General features: G+C 40.4%; 1 protein-coding gene across 2 annotated transcripts in view; it reads right to left on the bottom strand.

The window, feature by feature from the left end:
* Positions 1–17,889, bottom strand: part of Lhfpl3 (LHFPL tetraspan subfamily member 3) — a 554,873-nt gene that overhangs the window by 346,351 nt on the left and 190,633 nt on the right. The gene's annotated exons all lie outside the window — the stretch shown is intronic.

Below are 17,889 nucleotides of genomic sequence, written 5' to 3'. Positions count from 1 at the left end.
TTTAAAAAAAGAAGCTACTGAAATTTTCCTGTTTGCTTACTGGAAAAGCCACCAGGCAACTTCATAGGTTTCCTAAAGACTAGGGGATTCCCTTGAAGAAACTGAAACTTAGTAGAGATACTGAAGTGCTTGTTATTAGTTAGGTAGTCAACTTTTTAAAAATCGTTCACTTATATATTACATCCCGACTGCTGTTTCTTCTCTCTTCTCTCTTCCACTCCCCACACCCTTCCCCCAAATCTACTCCTCCTCTACGTCTCCCTTTGGAGAAGCACAGGCATAAAGGGCAGATTTTGATTCCATGCAGAGCCACCACAATTACTCTGGTGTCATAGGCAAAAAGTAACAAGGCATGGGATCATGGGCTGAAATCTACGAAACCACGAGCTCACTTCAAACTTCTTTCTTCTTAACTTGATTATCTCAGGTGTTTAGTCACCATAGTACAAAACTGTCAAACACACCTAGTTAAGGCCAAGAACATGTAAAATCCTTATTCTTCTTGAACAGATTATTACTTATTTTGAGCTAAAAGAGACTTGGTCATTTGTCTAACCTAAATCCCTGTCTCTCTTTTAAGCCAAAGCTACATTTCCAAAAGACTGACCACAGGTGAGCTTAAAATTTTAATTGTAAGTTATTTTTAAAAGATGATATTTTAAAAAAGATTAAAATGCAAGAGAATGAAAGGAAACACCACAAACTCGCCACACTTTTTGACATGGTAATTTTGTTCTTTTCAACTCAAAATGGCACATTTTTTGGGGGGGGGGCTGACTATGGCACATATTTTTAAGGGAATAGAATTGTTAACTTGGAAACTTCATGTGAAGACAAACTGGTAGCTAGAAGAGTATCTACCAAGAGGACCAGAGTGGTTCTTATCCTAGGGTGTGGAGGATGCCTATAAGTGGCAGAGACTGGAGCATGATTAACTTGGAGAAAACTTGGTGTTCTGCAAGCTCCTCCAGGGTGCTATGGGTGGGAGGGCAGAGACTACCATGCACATGGGGTCTGCAAGCTCCTCTAGCGTGCTATGGGTGGGAGGGCAGAGACTGCCATGCACATGGGGTCTGCAAGCTCCTCTAGGGTGCTATGGGTGGGAGGGCAGAGACTGCCATGCACATGACACTTCTTCTGGGCACAGCGTTGGGGGCAGACTGGGAGAATGGCTTCTTCTGTTTCCATTCAGAAGACATCTTTCTTATAGGTGGAGTTTTTTGAATATGAGGACTGGATTCCTTTTAGTAGCTGATGGGCTCCTGTACATCTTGGGAAGCACTTGCTAGAGAGTCCCTGCTACAGAGTGAGGAGAAGGGAGGAGCTGCAGGTCGTAGGCCTTCCAGAAGGATGAACAGGCTGTGGGTGGAGATACTGAGCTCAGCCCCCATCTCACCCTCAGCCACTGAGCACAGGGCGAAAATAAAAGAAGAGACAGTTCGGTTTAATGGAGATGACATTTTTGGTCTCTCGACTGCATAAAATAAAATATCTTTAATTTTGATGCTCTTTTCATTATATAGTCTAAATTAGATACTTTGGGACATCATGTAAAATGGGTTTTGAGAATTATGAAACACTGACATCATAAACCATTGAGGGTAAAGTGGCTGAAAAGGTTTAATAGAGCTTTTTAATATTGAGACAAGAGAAATTTAAGCAAAGTGTAAAATATAATCAAATTAACATCTAATTTAGGCATTTCTCCTGCATACATTTGCTGAGTTCTCTAAAATGGCTTTTTACCAGGTGAGCACACACTAAGAGCAGGATGTCTGAAGGATATGAAAACATTGTCATCTTCACAAGATGACAACAGCCAGCATTCCTGAGTGACCAGTAGGTGGGGAAGTATCGTTATTAGGATGCTATGTCTCTGTGTACATGAGGACTTATGACGCCAACATAGAACTCATTTGGAATTTGCTGTTTGGAGGGAACTGGCAATCATCAAGATGGCTGCTAGGCACATGTTGTAAGAGGAACAGGGAGTAGGTCAGAAAAAAATTGCTTCCGATAGAGCATCTGCCCATTTCCTATGGAGCTCGAAGGTTGCATAGTACAGAAGTGGTTTACCCCATCAAGTCCAAGATGTGTTTGGAAGTACATTTAGTTGAGTAGACAGAAGCATCACTGAGAACATTCACAGTTGAACATTTTTTTTGTTAGATTCATGTATTTTTATTTTGTGTGTGAGTGTTTTGACTGTATGTATGTATGAGTACCACATGCATGCAATAATCATGAAGGCCAGAAAGAGGGTGTTAGATCCCCTTATAACTGGAGTTACAAATGGTTGTTAGCCACTGTGTGGGTGCTAGAATCAAACCCAGGTATTCTGGAAGAGCAGTCGATGCTCTTAATCACAGACCCATTTCTTCAGTCTCTAAGTTGAGCTTCTTAAGTTCTCCTGCACGAAATCATTCTTTTGGGTTCAGTGCTCACATACACATATGTGAGCAAATGGAAGGCCAATACACAAGGCACAGTTAGCAAAAATATGGGACCATCACAAAGGGCTTCTTAGATTATGTCAGGCCTGAAAAGATCAGGCAAATGGTAGAAGTGAGAAACCTTCTGTCTATCAATGAATATTGATTGCCTTTTTGCTCTAATAGAAACTTCATTTCACCAACCCAGAATTGCCCAATGCCTGGTGGAATTACAGATTTCCCAATATAGAAACTGTCTAACTTAACTCAAGCCTGCAATTGAAAATATGTAAGAGCAACTGTATTTGGGAGAAACTAGTATTTTCATATGACTCTAGTGTTCCAAAACACAGTGAATCATATCTTTGTTATATCAAATATTTGCTCATTTATGGCTTGTTTTGAAGATAATCAAGACTATTAGGGGCAGGAAGAGGTGATAGTCTGGCACAGTGGCTGAGAATATACATAGTCTGTGGTAACAAAAATAAATGAATTTGAATTTTGTCTCTGTTACTTACAGGCTGTGTGGCTTGAGACAAATGGCTCAGTTTACTAAGCTCTAGTTTTTGTATTATGTACACAGGGTGATGATTTTTAGCATTTACTTTATAGGGTTTCCTTTCAGAAGTAAATAATATCTACCACTAAGCATTGTGCTTGGCATATCTAAAAATACCAGTCATTATTATGAATATTTTATGTTGTACATATTGCTTTTAAAGATCATTGGATGACAAAGTATAAAGTCATTTATATTTTGGGGTATAAATGCTGATCTTTGACTTCTGAGGGGAATACTACCAGTGAGTTTGGGGAAGATAAACATCTTCATTATGTCACAAGCAAAGAATCAGAGAGCAGACAAATGAGCAGTGTGAATCTTCCCATGAGCAGAGAGTGAAGCAGAACAGATACAATAAAGCTCCAGGATAAGGCTAGATAGTTTGTTTCAGAATAACAGAGAGAAGAGTGAGCTGGCAGCAGGATGCTCTGAGCCATAGTGACCACCATGTGTGCCTGGTTACTGTTCAACAGCTTTGCCTTTCTCAGTGGAAGGGATCCCCTTCTCTTCTGGAAATATCAAGACGCTACCACAAGCTCACAGTACTAGGATTCAATAAAGACCACAGTGTGGTGTCTGCCTTTAAGCAGTCCACAGTTTGGAGAGAGAAATGAACATAATGCAAGTACTTTAGAATAAGAGGGCGAGTGCTGCAGGTTATGAAAGATGCTTAATCAGGACTCATGTTAGATTCACCCTGGAATTCTACTCGTGATTAGCAAGCTGGTTTCTCCACATGGAGCCTGAATTGGGAGGATCTGACGATTTCCCCAGGTACCTATGTTTTAAGAGTCATATTGTCAATGTTTGTCTCCAGGGTTCCTTGAAGATCCATAACAAGATCTGGAGGAAGAGAAGGGTAATTCTAAGAGAGGAGTTAGAGAGTCCTCTCAGGCCCAGCTGTATCCAGTAAACCTATAGAGAGGCCAAGCACAGCCCAGGGAAGCCATAGTTTTGCAACTTGACTGAAGACTAAATATGTGAATGGCAAAAAGGAAAGAATCTCAGTTGTAGGAGATGAGGGAGATACACGAGGCAGTGGGGCTGATGAGAGCCTGTGTTCAACACAATGCTTGTTAGTCTGTACCAAAGGTGTGAGCTTTACAGAAAGAGGCAGGGCCAGAAAGAGCTCAGTCATTGGAAATATCATGAACAAATCCAGAGAGACATTCCTTATCCTCACTTCTTTCTTCATCTCCTTGTCACTGTGGATTGTATTCCCAACAAAGTATTTGTCTTGCTTCCTTTCTTTCTTACATCCATTTTATTGATTATATAACCAGTAGATTATACATTCACCCATTTTCAGTGAAAACAGCTTCCTCATGCCATCTAAAAGAGAAATACCACCACGAAGGGAAATGGATTAACACGCGTTTTTGTGAGCAGCAGAATACCTGTGTCCTCATCACAGATTGGTTTTGGCCCTACAGCTCATCCAGATGTTCATTTGACATCACAGTGGACTAACACACCAGCTTTGGGGATGCCAATATATTAAAAGAGAAGAATAAAAAAATGTCTACATCTCGGGCTGTGTGAGTGTAACAAGGTGAATGAAAGCTGTCTAGCACCTTCTAAAGAAAGATTCTCCAAAAAGAAGTTGTGGGGCATAATGGCATGTACCTGTAATCCCAGAACTTGGAAGGCAGAGACAGGCAGATTTATGTGGGTTCAAAGCCTGGTCTACATAACGTGTCTCAGGTCAGGCAGTCAGAACTACATAATGAAACACCACACACACACACACACACACACACACACAGAGAGACACACACACACACACAGAGACAGACACAGAGAGACAGAGACAGAGAGAGACAGAGACAGGGACGGAGACACACATAGAAAGACACATAGAGAGAGATACACAGAGATAGACAGAGACAGACAGATACAGATACAGAAAGACAGACTGAGACAGAGACACACAGAAACAAAGATGGTTAGAAGTATTTCCTGACAACGGTCAATATTTGTGGAATCCAAAAGTCTCTATGATTAAACATAATCCTTTGCACATGTGTCTTTTTAGATATTATTAGTGGGAATTAATCACTAAGCTCACTGAAAAAGAAAACAGAGTCATTTAAAGTATGGATGGTCTCTTGACTGGTAGAAATTTCTTTGGAAACTTGCTTTTCTAAAAGTCTTGTGAATAAAAAAAGACAACATCAACAAACCTAGTCTGAAATAAAGCTGACTGTTTTGCATAAAAATTATAGCTACACTGAAGAAACTATGCAAATGAAATCAAGTTGGAGGGAAGTTACAACAATCACCAGGAACAGAGAGGATCTAATAATTAGCCACATTCACTGCTGAAAGAAAAAAAATCCTAACGGAAGGTGAGTGGGAATTTATTTATTTTTTGGTGCATTTGAAAGGCTGTCGCATTTCTCCTTATACATCCCTGTGCAAAACATATATAGATTGGATACTTTCCTCTGAGAGAGAAATAATATGTTCCCTTGGTGCTTCGATAGAGAAATAGCACAGATTGACTGGATAAGCTTTATGTAGCATTTACTCAGACTTTCCATCTTTAAGAAATGCAATTAATCTTCATTAAAAAGTAACACAAGTACCTCAGATCCATCATGGGGAAAGAAAGGTTTGACTCCCCATGAAATGAGCTGAGTCATGGGAAGATAGGAGTGAGACTCTATGCCTGTGTGACAGGTTTCTGCACACTACAGTCTCAGGAGCATGACTAGTCTGTGCTTTTCACATGAAAACCCATCATTTCCCTGTTTCTTTCTTAATATTAAAAATAAATCCATAAGCTCCTGGACAAATATTTATTTTCACAGTTCAATTTCTAAACATAAGTAGCTTGCCTTGAGAATTATTTTATTATTATTATTATTATTATTATTGTTATTATTATTATTATTGTTGTTGTTGTTGTTGTTGCTATTATTTTGCCAGATGTGGGGAGCAGCAGAGACAAGGGGGGAAGATGGTGTGATGGTGTTAGTCACAGGACTACTTAGATTTGAGCAGAGACAAAGGGGGAAGGGGGTGATGGTGTTAGTCACAGGACTACTTAGATTTGATCTTCCAGTGGGAAACACATTTGCCTGCCTGGTAAATGAATCACATTGGGTCTTAATGTTATTAGCACATGGTGATTGTTGGCTCTGTCACTTATAGTCACAGTCATCTCTCAATCACAGCGGTCTCAGGATGAGTGTCTAGAGTGGCTGTTGACTGAAACTTTAATGGCTACTAATAGAAAAGGGTTTTGGAAAGATCTTCCATACCTAAGGGGTTCTGTTTCTATATAATTTTACTCATTTTATTTTCTGGTTATATTGTCAATTGCAATGCTATATAGGAGAGATGCTCATGGTTATAATTGTCTTGGAATTGGTCTTTTGGAGGTTTTTATAACCTTTTGGAGGTTGCTGAAGAGCACATATTAAATAGCCAAGAAAACAGAGGGGCCAGTTTTGCTAATAGAAAACTGAGAACTGAGAGTAACTGCTTCCTAATCAGATGAAATGCACACATTGTTGAAAGGTCTTTTTCATTAAAGAGCCAAGCCATAAGGACTCTTGCATTTCAAATTGGTGTTTTCTTAAGATATAACCCTTCAGATGGCTTTTATTTTTCCACATCTACTTCCTGCAAATTCTCCTTCTGTCTTAACACAATATTTTAATAGTCAAAATCTATCCTGGTTCTTAAACATATGTACTTTACATTGCTTTCAAATAAATAGCATTTTATCTTATGCATTATGTTGTTTAAATGTATTATTTACACTGCAGAGATTTCTTAATTCAAAGTGGATTCAAGTGGATGTCTTTAGTTTCTTTCAAAATATCTACGGCCCACTGTACTGACTAAAATATCTCCATAGGACTTAATATTTTTCAATGTATCTGCCATCTCATGTGCTTGAATGTTTAAATGATATTGAAGTTCTGTACCTTTCTCAAGACTACTGTTCAATTCTATTTTTAGCTAGTATTTTCTATTAGTAACAAATTGGATCATTTACAGATGACTTTTCAGATTAATGCAAACCATATGTGGTTACTTAGTGTCCCAGGGCCACAGGATTCTTTCACTGACAGTCACCTGCCCACATTTCATCATCACAAATGGAAAGTCAATGATGATGGGAATAGTACACATGGTCAGTCATATGCAGCCAACATCTGAGCTGCTATTTTCTTCCCCAACTTGCTCCACCTCAGGGAACCCTGGAATGCTTTTTACCCAGAGCCACGACCAGCGTCATGGAGTACTACTCTTAAGTTTCAGAACCAGACACCCCAGCAAAGGTCTGTAGCTTTGGAATCAATATTGATTGCTAGTCTCAGCACCTTCACACTGCTTTCTGTGGCTGACTAAGTAACATCCATCCCTGGTGGCTCAGCAATTATGAACTTTAGCCAAATGATGCTCAGAACTCTACATCCAAAATCGCCTGTTTTGTTTCCTTCTCATATGAAGACTCAACTTTTAATTAGTTCAGATTCTATGTGTTGTCCAGGTCAATTTATTACATTATTCTCTTAACCTCATATCCTTTGCAACAGCCAGGTTTAGATCATACTAGTTGCAGGACCTCAGTAAACACTTGTTAAACTTAATGAAGTCCAGTTGAATTCTATGCGTTCCTGTTTGCTGGCTGCTTCACTTACTGTGGTAGCAGGTATTACAGTCCCTAGGAGAGTTCTGCTTCATCGAGAATCACTGAGCCTACAGCATAGTAAGCAAAGCTGTGGCCCTATCTCAGATCTTTGAGCATCTATCCAGAACCTATAACGTGGTGGCATGAATATATCTTAATGTAATTATGAATCCTGATCCTATCAGGTGTGTTATCTTAGATAAGTTAATACCTACCATTTAGTATTCTCCATAATAAAAGTAGTCTTGTCATAATGTTCTTAAAAGAGCAAATAAAATATTGTATATTAAGAGTTTAGTATGAATATGAACTAACTAGTACCCTCAGAGCTCCCAGGGACTCAACCACCAACCAAGGAGTACATATGGTGGGACTGATTGTTCCGGCACCATGTGTATAGTAGAGGATGGCCAAGTCAGTCATCAATGGGAGGAGAGAACCTTGGCCCTGTGAAGGTTCTGTGCCCCAGTGTATGGGAATGCCAGGGCCAATAAGTGGGAGAGAGTGGGGTGGCAGGCATGGGGAGGGCGAAGGCAACAGGGGTTTGTTCTTGTTGTTTTTTGTTTTGTTTTGTTTTTTGTTTCTTGTTTTTTGTTTTGTTTTTGGTCTGTTTTTTGGGGGGAGGGGAAACTGGGAAAGGAGAAGTCATATGGCATGTAAATAAAGAAAATATCTAATAAAAATTAATTTATTAAAGAAAAAAAAGAGTTTGGTATGACTGACACATGATAAGCAAATTTAGTTGTCGTTATGACTGAACATTTTATGTGGCTAGAAGACCAGTGTCTTAGTTATGATTTCTATTGCTGTGATGAAACATCTTGACCAAAAAGCAAACTGGGGAAGAAAGGATTTATTTGCCTTACATTCCAGATCATAGATCATCATTGGAGGAGGTAGGAGCAGGAACCCAAAGAGGGATGGAACCTGGAAGCAGGAACTGATACAGAAGCTGTGGAAGGGATCTGTTTATTTGGTTTGCTCCCACTGGCTTTCTCAATCTGCTTTCTTATAGAATCCAGGACGTCCAGCCCAGGAATGCCACCACTCACCATGGGTTAGGACCTCCCATACTGATCACTAATTGAGAAAATACTTTACAGCTGGATCTCATGGAGGGAGGCAACAGAGGCTCAACAGAGGCTCCTTCCTCTGTGATGATTCTAGCTGTGTAAAGTTGACACACAAAACCAGCCAGTAAACTTGTCAACGTAATTCCATTTTCTTAACACCCACATATGAATTCCTTCACTGAATAATGATTTTAATATTTTTACTCACTGATCTACTTTAGTTTTTTCAAGCTGCTATGGCAGAATACTATGGACTGGATGGCTTATATAAATTGGAAGTTGGAGAGTCGAAGATAAAGATACTGGCAGATTTGGTGTAAGATAACCCCAGAATCGTGGTTATTATAGAACAATCTCTTGACATGTCCTTCAGTGACAAAAGACTGCAGAAGCTTTCTGGAGTCTCTGGTAAGGGTAGTAATTTAGTTCAAAAGGGCTCCATTCCCATAACCTAATCACCTCCTGGGACTAATTTTAGATGTCGACTTGTCTGGATCAAAGAGTACATACATAGTTAGTAAAGCATGCTTCTGGGTGTAGTTATTGGAATATCTCCAGAGAAAATTTTTAGGTGAGACAGCCAACTGAGTGGGAAAATTCACTCTCAGTGTGACTGTGAATCATCCAGTCACCCACTGTCTAGGTAGAAAGAGGAACCAAATGAAACGTGAGTCAATTCTGTCCTCTCCTTTCTTCCCAGGACACAGACGCCTTATTATCCTGTTCTTAGACATCACTATTTGGTCTGTGACATTTACATCCTTGCTCTTTTGGGCTTTTTTTCCCCTTGGACTGATTTTACTTTCTTTAGTTCCCTGGTTTCAAGGTCTTTGGATACAGAACAAGCCATGTCAGAAATTTTCCTATTCTCTAGTTGGTAGGTAGACTGCAGTGACATGTTCATGATCACGAACCTAGTAAATTCCTTTCCCTTCCATTGCCCCTCCCCTCCCCTCCACTTCCCTCCCATCCCTTCCCCCTTCCCTCCTCTCCTTTCGTTTATTTCCCCCCCCCTTTGTTTCTCTGTCTATCTGCTGTCTAGCTTGTTAGCCCTTTCTCTGAAGAAACCTGAAAATCATACATCAGGGTTTGAGGTTTCAAGATATGAGTTTTAGGGGCAGACAAACATCCATTCTACAGCAGTTGGTGGCTTGGTTTACACTGATTGTCTTGTATACACAATGCTATGCTCAGAAGGGTGAAACACATCCCAAGGCTCTTCCAATCATATTTCTAGCCAGAAATCCAGATACAGTGGATCAAGTCAGAGTAGAAAAAAATATCAAAAGTCACCTCCTCCAAAACAAAAACAAAACTAAACAAACAGAAACCAAGATCACACAACCATACACCCCACAGACCCAAAGAAGTTAAACAAGAAGGAAAGCCTAAGTGAGGATGCTTGAATCTCAGTTAGAAAAGGGAAAATTAAAATAGTCAGAGGAGGTAGAGGGAGGCTGGGAACTAGGATGGAGAGGAAAATGCAAGGCAGGATCGGGTATGGGGAGAGACAGGAGAGAGGTCCAGAGGGTGAGGAGAATGAATTGAAATCTGCAGCTGCCAGGGTGGGAGGGTGGGTAGGGGGAATCTGTAGGAAGTTCAAGAGACCTGAGAGGGAGAGGCTCCTAGGACTCAGTGCAGGTGACCTTAGCCAAGATGCCTGACAGTGGGGACATGGAACCTGAAGAGGTCATCTTTTATAGCCAGGCAGAACCCAACGTGGAGGGATAAGGACACCAACACACCCACAAAACTCTCAATCCAAAATTTATTCTGTGTAAAAGAAACGCAGGGACAAAGATGAAGTAGAAACTGAAGGAATGGCCAACCAATAACCAACCCAACTTGAGACTCATCCCGTGGTCGAACACTCATCTCTGTCAGTATTAATGATACTGTGTTATGCTTTCAGACAGAAGCTTAGTGTAACTGTCCTCTGAGAGGCTCTACCCAGCAACTGACTGAAACAGGAGTAGAGACCCACAACCAAACATTGGACAGAGGTCAGGGACTCTTATGGAAGAGTTGGGGGAATGATTGAAAGCCCCAAAGGGGATAAGGACTCCACAGGAAGACCAACAGTGTCAAGTTACCTGTACTCCTGGGAGGTCTCAGAGACTGAGCAACAAACCAAAGAGCATACGTGGACTAGACTGAGGCTCCCAGCACACATGTAGCAGACGTGCAGCTCAGTCTCCATGTGGGTCCTCCAACAACTGGAGCAGAGCAGTTCTCCCTAAAGCTATAGCCTAACTGTGGCTATATTCCCCAACAGGGCTGCCTTGTCTGGCCTTAGTGGGAGAGGATGTGCCTAATCTGGGAGAGACTTGATGCACCAGGGTTGGGGGTAATACCTGAGAGAGGAACCCTCTTCATGGAAAAGAGTATGGGGACTCTCTGAGGAGGAATGAGGGCAACATTTGGAATGTAAATAAACAAATAACTAAACACCAACACAAAAGTCAGACAAAACCAGCCTTCACTCTTGAAGTATTGAACTGTTGTTAAGATGAAAGTGACAAAGATAACTCACCATAAGATCAATAGGCAGTATAGTAGCGTGTAAAGGCTCAGAAATGTGTTACAGATTAATTGTTTTCAGCCAGAGAATGTCACATCATGAGGAACTGCAGTGTCATCTGTGAAGGGCTTTGGGATAGAGCCCAGAGGGAGAGAGTAAGTCAGCACTACTATGCTCATACACAGCCAACACCAGTCCTGGTAGTCTAGCCAGATATCATTTTCTGGAAATGAGGGTTCCCATGGGCCTGGTGAGTTAAGCTCTGATGATTACTCCTCAGTGTGCAGTGTCCGTGTGCAGGCACAGCACAGACTGGACTGCCCTGCTTATGGAGTGTGCAATGGCTTCAGTGTTCTGCGCTTTTAACTGGTATGCTGCCTCAAGGCTGCCAAGGAGCATGATGCGAATCTGGAAGGCTTAGCTGAGGGAAAGTTTGATTGAAAAGGAGAATTAAGACTAGGTAGGTTTAGGACTTCTATTCAGATTTGTATTCCTAAGTGCACTGGGGCCAGAGGTAGTTTTCTACCTGACCAGGAGGCCTAGAGTGAGAAACTTTTCTGAAGTTGCTTAGAGATTAAGACATGGTGTGATTCCAAGTCATCCCCTCCCATGTGGAGTGACAAAAGGACTTAACGATACCCAGGCTGAAGACATTAAATATTTTATAACTTTGAAAAAGGGCAAAACAGCAAGAGACAACACATGTCTTTGTGTTTTTAGTAGATTTTCTGTGGCTGTCTTCTATTCCAAAGGCCAAACTCTGGCTTCAATTCAAATGGTATAAACTCTCAGAATGTAAAATGTTGTTCCTCTTGGGAAATTATATTGCAAAAACATCTATAAAACACGATCTAGTTCTTATTTTAGATTCAGTATCAAAACAACATGATAAAAAAAAACACTGTACAGAGCTGGCAGAGTGGGAAGGCACCTTAAAGAAAGAAATGTTACATATAAATAATCAAAATCATACAGATTAATATTTAATGAAGCAGCAGCCAAAGTACATTGTGAATATTAACCTACCAAATCTTGAAAGTAACACTATAAATACATATACCATTCTTACCCCCATTTACTGAGGGAAGCTGGAGCACAGAGGTGTGCTCACCAGAGTGACACAGTGAAGGAAAGGCAAGACCAGGAGATGAAATGGGAGTTTAATTTCTACTTTATATTTCTAGATAATAAAAGTCATGATTTGAAAAGAGACTAAAAAAGATGAAAATTAGAAGGTAGCCATTTTCTTCATTGGATTCACGACATTGCAATTAGATTAAAAACCTGATGCTTCTAAAATATTTCAGTACTTGAATGCAGTTTTCATAAAAGGGATTAATTATGGGTGGAGTGCATGCTTCATAGTGATGTTCAGAGAAGAGGATAGGCCTTCCCACCTCTACTTGACCTCTTGGAAGTCTACATCGGCCTTACAGAACCCTCAATTGTTTCTCAGTCATATCAGGGACCTAAACACCTCAGCACCATGCATAGTGATACTTTGGCCTTCTTGCAAGTACAAGGAGCCTTAAGCAATCAGAAGGAAATGACTTCAGGAGTAAGTCAAAAGCAAACCTTTTGGGGGCACTGCCTGGCTTTCTAGGAGCTGTCCATGGTTCTGACTGACTTCTGCTGTTTGTCCGTCTTCCATCTAGGCATGGCGGAGTTCAGGTCTTTTTCACTAGATAGATGTGTGGTGGAAGTTTGATGTAGCTGTATAATCAGAGTCTGTGGTTCTTACAACTAATAACTCTTCTCTAAGAAACTGAGGCATGGGAGAATAAATAACTTGCCAAGACACAGAGCTCCTTAGTAGCCCGTCAGAGCCCCCCCTGAATAAAAGCTACTCAGGCTTAGAGTAGAGGTAGAGAGAAGCCTTCTGCACATGTAACAGATGTGCAGCTGGGTCTCCTCTAACAGCGGGAGTAGGGGGCTGTCTCTGACTCTGCTGCCTGCCTTTGAATTCCTTTCACCTAACTGGGCTGCCTCTTCTAGCCTCAATAGGAGAAGATGTGTTTAGTCTTAGTGCAACGTGATATGCCAAGGCTGGTTGATATCCATGGGAGGCCTGCCTTGAAGAAAAAGGGAGGAGGGGTTCGGAGGAGGAGCGAAGGAGAGACAGAGGTACTGGGAGGAGAAGTGGGAGAAGATGTGATCGATGTAAAGTAAATAAATAATTAATAATAAAACAAACCAACCCCCAAAGAAGTGGGGAGACCTGGAGAGTTCTGTGGTAGAGATGGTGGCTGGCAAGCTGAGCACACTGAGGGTGGAAGCAGCAAAGGGCCCGCTGGCCACAAGCAGCAAGAATCTCTGGGGAGATGAATGGACTTCAAAGTAAACTGCCTCTCCTTCAGACTCTTATTTGGTTTTTATTTTTACTTCTAAGAATCATCAATATAATTAATCTCAATAGGTTTAAGGTAATCTTTTTGAGTAATTATGTTACCAAGGGATGGAGGGCCTACCTGGCTCACTACTCAAACATCAATGCTGTAACTAGTATTATTGTTAATTCTATAATAAACACTGTGCTGGATTCTACATTAAAATATTGGGATGGCATCACTGAAGACTATGTAAGCAAAGCGAGCCTACCTGATGTGGGGAGGCTACGTTATGGAATGTAAAAGAGGGAGGGTTCGCACTTTTAAGAAGAGTACTGTATCCCTATAGGGTTAGCCTCTGCATAGAGATCCCACCAGTAAAGCTAATCATAGCTGGGAAAGAAAACCAACAGAGAGCTTTTCAACATAAGATTAACAGCAACTGGGAAAATGCCAACATTATTCAAACAGGAAGAAAAGCCTCCCAAAGAAGGAAGAAGTACAAATCTATGCTTTCTCAGAGCTCAAAAATATAAAGCTTCATTAAAAGTAAACTTGTCTGCATAAATATGAAACATCTGTTTTCCCTGGGATTCTAACCCAACAGTTATTTCCCAGAATGCTTCCAAACAAGAATAAGTATCTGCACACATGTGAATGTGTGTGTATGTGTTTGTGTATGTGTGTATAGATGTATATATGTATGTATATGTGTGTATATATATGTACACACACATATACATATACATACATACATATACATGCATGCATACATACATACATACATACACACACACATACTCACACAAGGCTAGGGTTGGGACCACCAACCTCATTCAAGTCTATTAAAAATACTTCAGTTAGTGAGTGCATCATGCCCTATAGTCTATTGAAAAGGTCAAGGTCTATAGCAAGACTATATATATAGCCCAGTGAGGGAGAAAGCAAGGAGAAGTCTGGGAAACTCTGCGAGGCTTTCATACTATTTTGAAGATAAGGACAGTTTTTGGAAGATATTTTATTCTTTATTATGAAATGTTTAAAAAGAAACAGAGGTATCAAGGCCAACTCTAACTCCTTATACAAATAGCTTTAAAGGCAAATCTGTAATAATTTGTTCTTTTTTGAAAAAAATTTATAAAAATGATGCTGTCTGTATTCCAGTGTTCTCTCTTTTCTCTAAGGACCTTCAGTCATTTCCACAGGTTTCAAAAGAGCTGGTAATTTTATGCTGTTTTGTGAGAACAGAGGTCAGAGTGACCTTCTTAACACACATAGATGACCAGGATACATTTTGCTGAAGTCCTCAATGATTCACAGTGGATTTTTTTTTTAGGAGAAAATCCACCCCTTCTGAAATTGCAGCTTTTCATTTCTGTCTTTGCATGTCTATGATCATCTTCCTTCCCATGACCTGTAGTAGCAACACATGCCCTTCAACTGTGTCCTTTCCCACTGCAGACTGTTCCCCATCCTCGAACTCTTATCACTTCCAATCACACTATCCCTTGATTGCCTTCTCCCACCCTTTGTTCTTCTTACAGAGCCAAAAAGTAATTGCTGTGATAGCTAATTTTGTGTCAACTTAGCTGGGCAATGGTATCCAGATGTTCAGTCAAGCATTATTCTGGACATTTCTGTGAGGATTCCAGGGAGGTGGGGTGAGATGACAATTTAAATTGTTGGGCTTTGAGCAAAGCTGTTTGCTCTCCGTAATTGTATTGATTTTCTTCTCACTGTGATTAAAAGTCTTTCTCAAGATATAACTTGAGAAAAGAATAATTTTAGCTGATTGTTTGAGGGTCGAGACTATCATGGCAGGGAAGCAATGCGAAAGTTTATAGAAACCCATCACTGTTGCAATGGGAGGGAATGTTCTCAAAAGAATAAAAGAGTGGCTGAGAAATACCTTTTAAAATGTTCACTGTCCCTAGCAACTAGGGAAATGTAAATCAAAACAACTTTGAGATTTTGTCTTACTATTCCAAACAGCAAAAATCAATAACAAATGCTGGAGAGTGTGTGGGGAAAGGGGAGCCCTCCTTCACTGTTGGGGGATTTCAAACTGGTGCAGTCTCTAAAGATTGGTGTGGAGAATTCTCAAAAGCTAAAAATAAGTCTACCACATGAGCCAGCCATACCAGTACTTTGAGGATCCCAGTAGAACTGACATCTTGCTGATAGCTTTCTGGGCCCAAGATAGACCATCTAGATGATTCGTTGTATCTATTGGTAAGCACTCCTGACCTTTTATAAGCTTCAGAAGGCTCAGATCACTTACTGATAACTCTGTGGTACCCATATCATCCAGTGCACACTCAACATAAACATTGGAATATGAACAGCTGAGGTTCCATATAGACACGGGAACCCAGAAATCAAGCAAAAGTCATATTTTGTAATAGACAGATACAGAAGGTTATTAAAGTGGCTACAGTTTCATTCCCTAATTTCACCACTTCCTCCCATCACTCAACAATTTTAGATATCAAATTTTGACATCAACGTCCCTCATGGATTTCCATGACCTCCAAACACACACACACACACACACACACACACACACACACACACACACCTTTTTTTAAAAAAAAAAGATGCAGTTTTTATTTATTATTCAAGAATCTCATGCCATACATTTTGCTCATATTCATCCTTTCCCCCAGCTCCTCTCAGATCCTCACCCACACCTCCACCCACCCAACTTCATGTGTCTTAAAATTAAAATAAAATAAAATTAAACAAAACAAAATCATGGCACACAGTTTGCAGACACATACATATTTGAGTGGAATGCTTGGCCACAACTGATATATATGCAGCACATCTCCTGCACCTAAGGCTCCAGAAACTTTGAGGAAGTGGGGGAGAAAGACTGTAAGAGTCAGAGGAATGAGACATGTACTGTGAGACTGTGTATCCATGAAATGGTAGGGAGGTTACACCCATGGTCTCTCCACAGTGTCCCTGCTTAAACAAGACCTTCGCCATGGTGGCAGTGGCTTGCTTACATGGAAGGGATCGCACAGGCCCCCATCTTTAGACAAAGCAACTAATGGTTGCTGAAAAAGGAAAAATTAATCTTCCCAGGGAGGTGTTCTTAATTGTTTATTCAGTATAAATTTATCAGCCCTGAAATCATATACATATGAGCAATACTATATGGGCTCAACAGCTTCAATTTATATACTTATGCACACATGTATATATTCAGTAAAAAAAAGAGGCCATTAATTTGAGAGGAATTACAGGAGAATATATGTGATTCGAGGGAAGAATTGGAGGAGTATATGGTATAATTATATTTTAGTTTAAAAATTTGCAAAATAAATGCATCATCTTAGGATTTTTGCTATATATTAAATTGAAATGTAGAATAAAAATACCAACTGGGACCAAAATATTACTCTAAAATGTACAAACCTTTTAAGCTTTAAACTTTAATGAATCCTGTTCATTTTTACACTTACTTAGTTGCATCTCATACATCTGAAAAGTCATGCTGTGTCACTTTTCCAGATTTGAAATAACTGAGATTTATCAGGTATTTACTGTAGCAACAAAGAAAACGTATTCTTGCCTTAAAGCTATGTTTTTAACTGTTTATGACTGTCATATTTCCTATGGTTAGATACATTTGATATGTATAAAAGCTGAGGAAGGCTGGCCCTTCAGGCTACTGGAACTTGAAACATAGGTCTTAGAGTTTCTACTGCTGTGATGAAACGCCATGGCCAAAAAGCAAGTTGGAGAGGAAAATGTTATTCATCTTACATTTCCCAATTGCTCTTCATCATCAGTGGAAGTGAGTATACAAGCTCAAACAGTGCAGGAACCTGGAGGCAGGAGCTGATGCAGAGGCTGTGGAGGGGACCTGCTTACTGGCTTGCTTCCCCTGGCTTGTTTGGTCCACTTTATTATGGAACCCAGGACTATCAGCCCAGGGGAGGCACCACCAGCATGGGCTAGACCCACCCTAACTGATCACTAATTGAGAAATGATTATAGCTTGATCTCATGGAGGCATTTCCTTAACTGAGGCTCCTTCCTCCCTAATGACTTTAGCTTGTGTGGCAAGTTGACACATGAAACCAGCCAGTACCATATATAAATCTCCATTTCATTTTGCTCTTTTCATCATGTTCTGTGCTATGAAAAAGGGTCATCCAGTTGATCCACTTGTTGTCTGATAATGAAGCCAGGGATGATGAGTAGACACAGCCCTACAGCCAGGTAGGAAAGCTGGCCCATGTCCCCATCACCAGATATCATGACTTTATGCAGATGTGTGAGAACTGCTTTTAGATTTAAAGGACATTTATA

This window comes from Mastomys coucha, unplaced genomic scaffold, assembly GCF_008632895.1.
Source record: "Mastomys coucha isolate ucsf_1 unplaced genomic scaffold, UCSF_Mcou_1 pScaffold19, whole genome shotgun sequence".
Lineage (NCBI taxonomy): Eukaryota > Metazoa > Chordata > Mammalia > Rodentia > Muridae > Mastomys > Mastomys coucha.
Note: the sequence above shows the minus strand (reverse complement) of the source record. Positions and strands in the feature narration are given on the sequence as shown.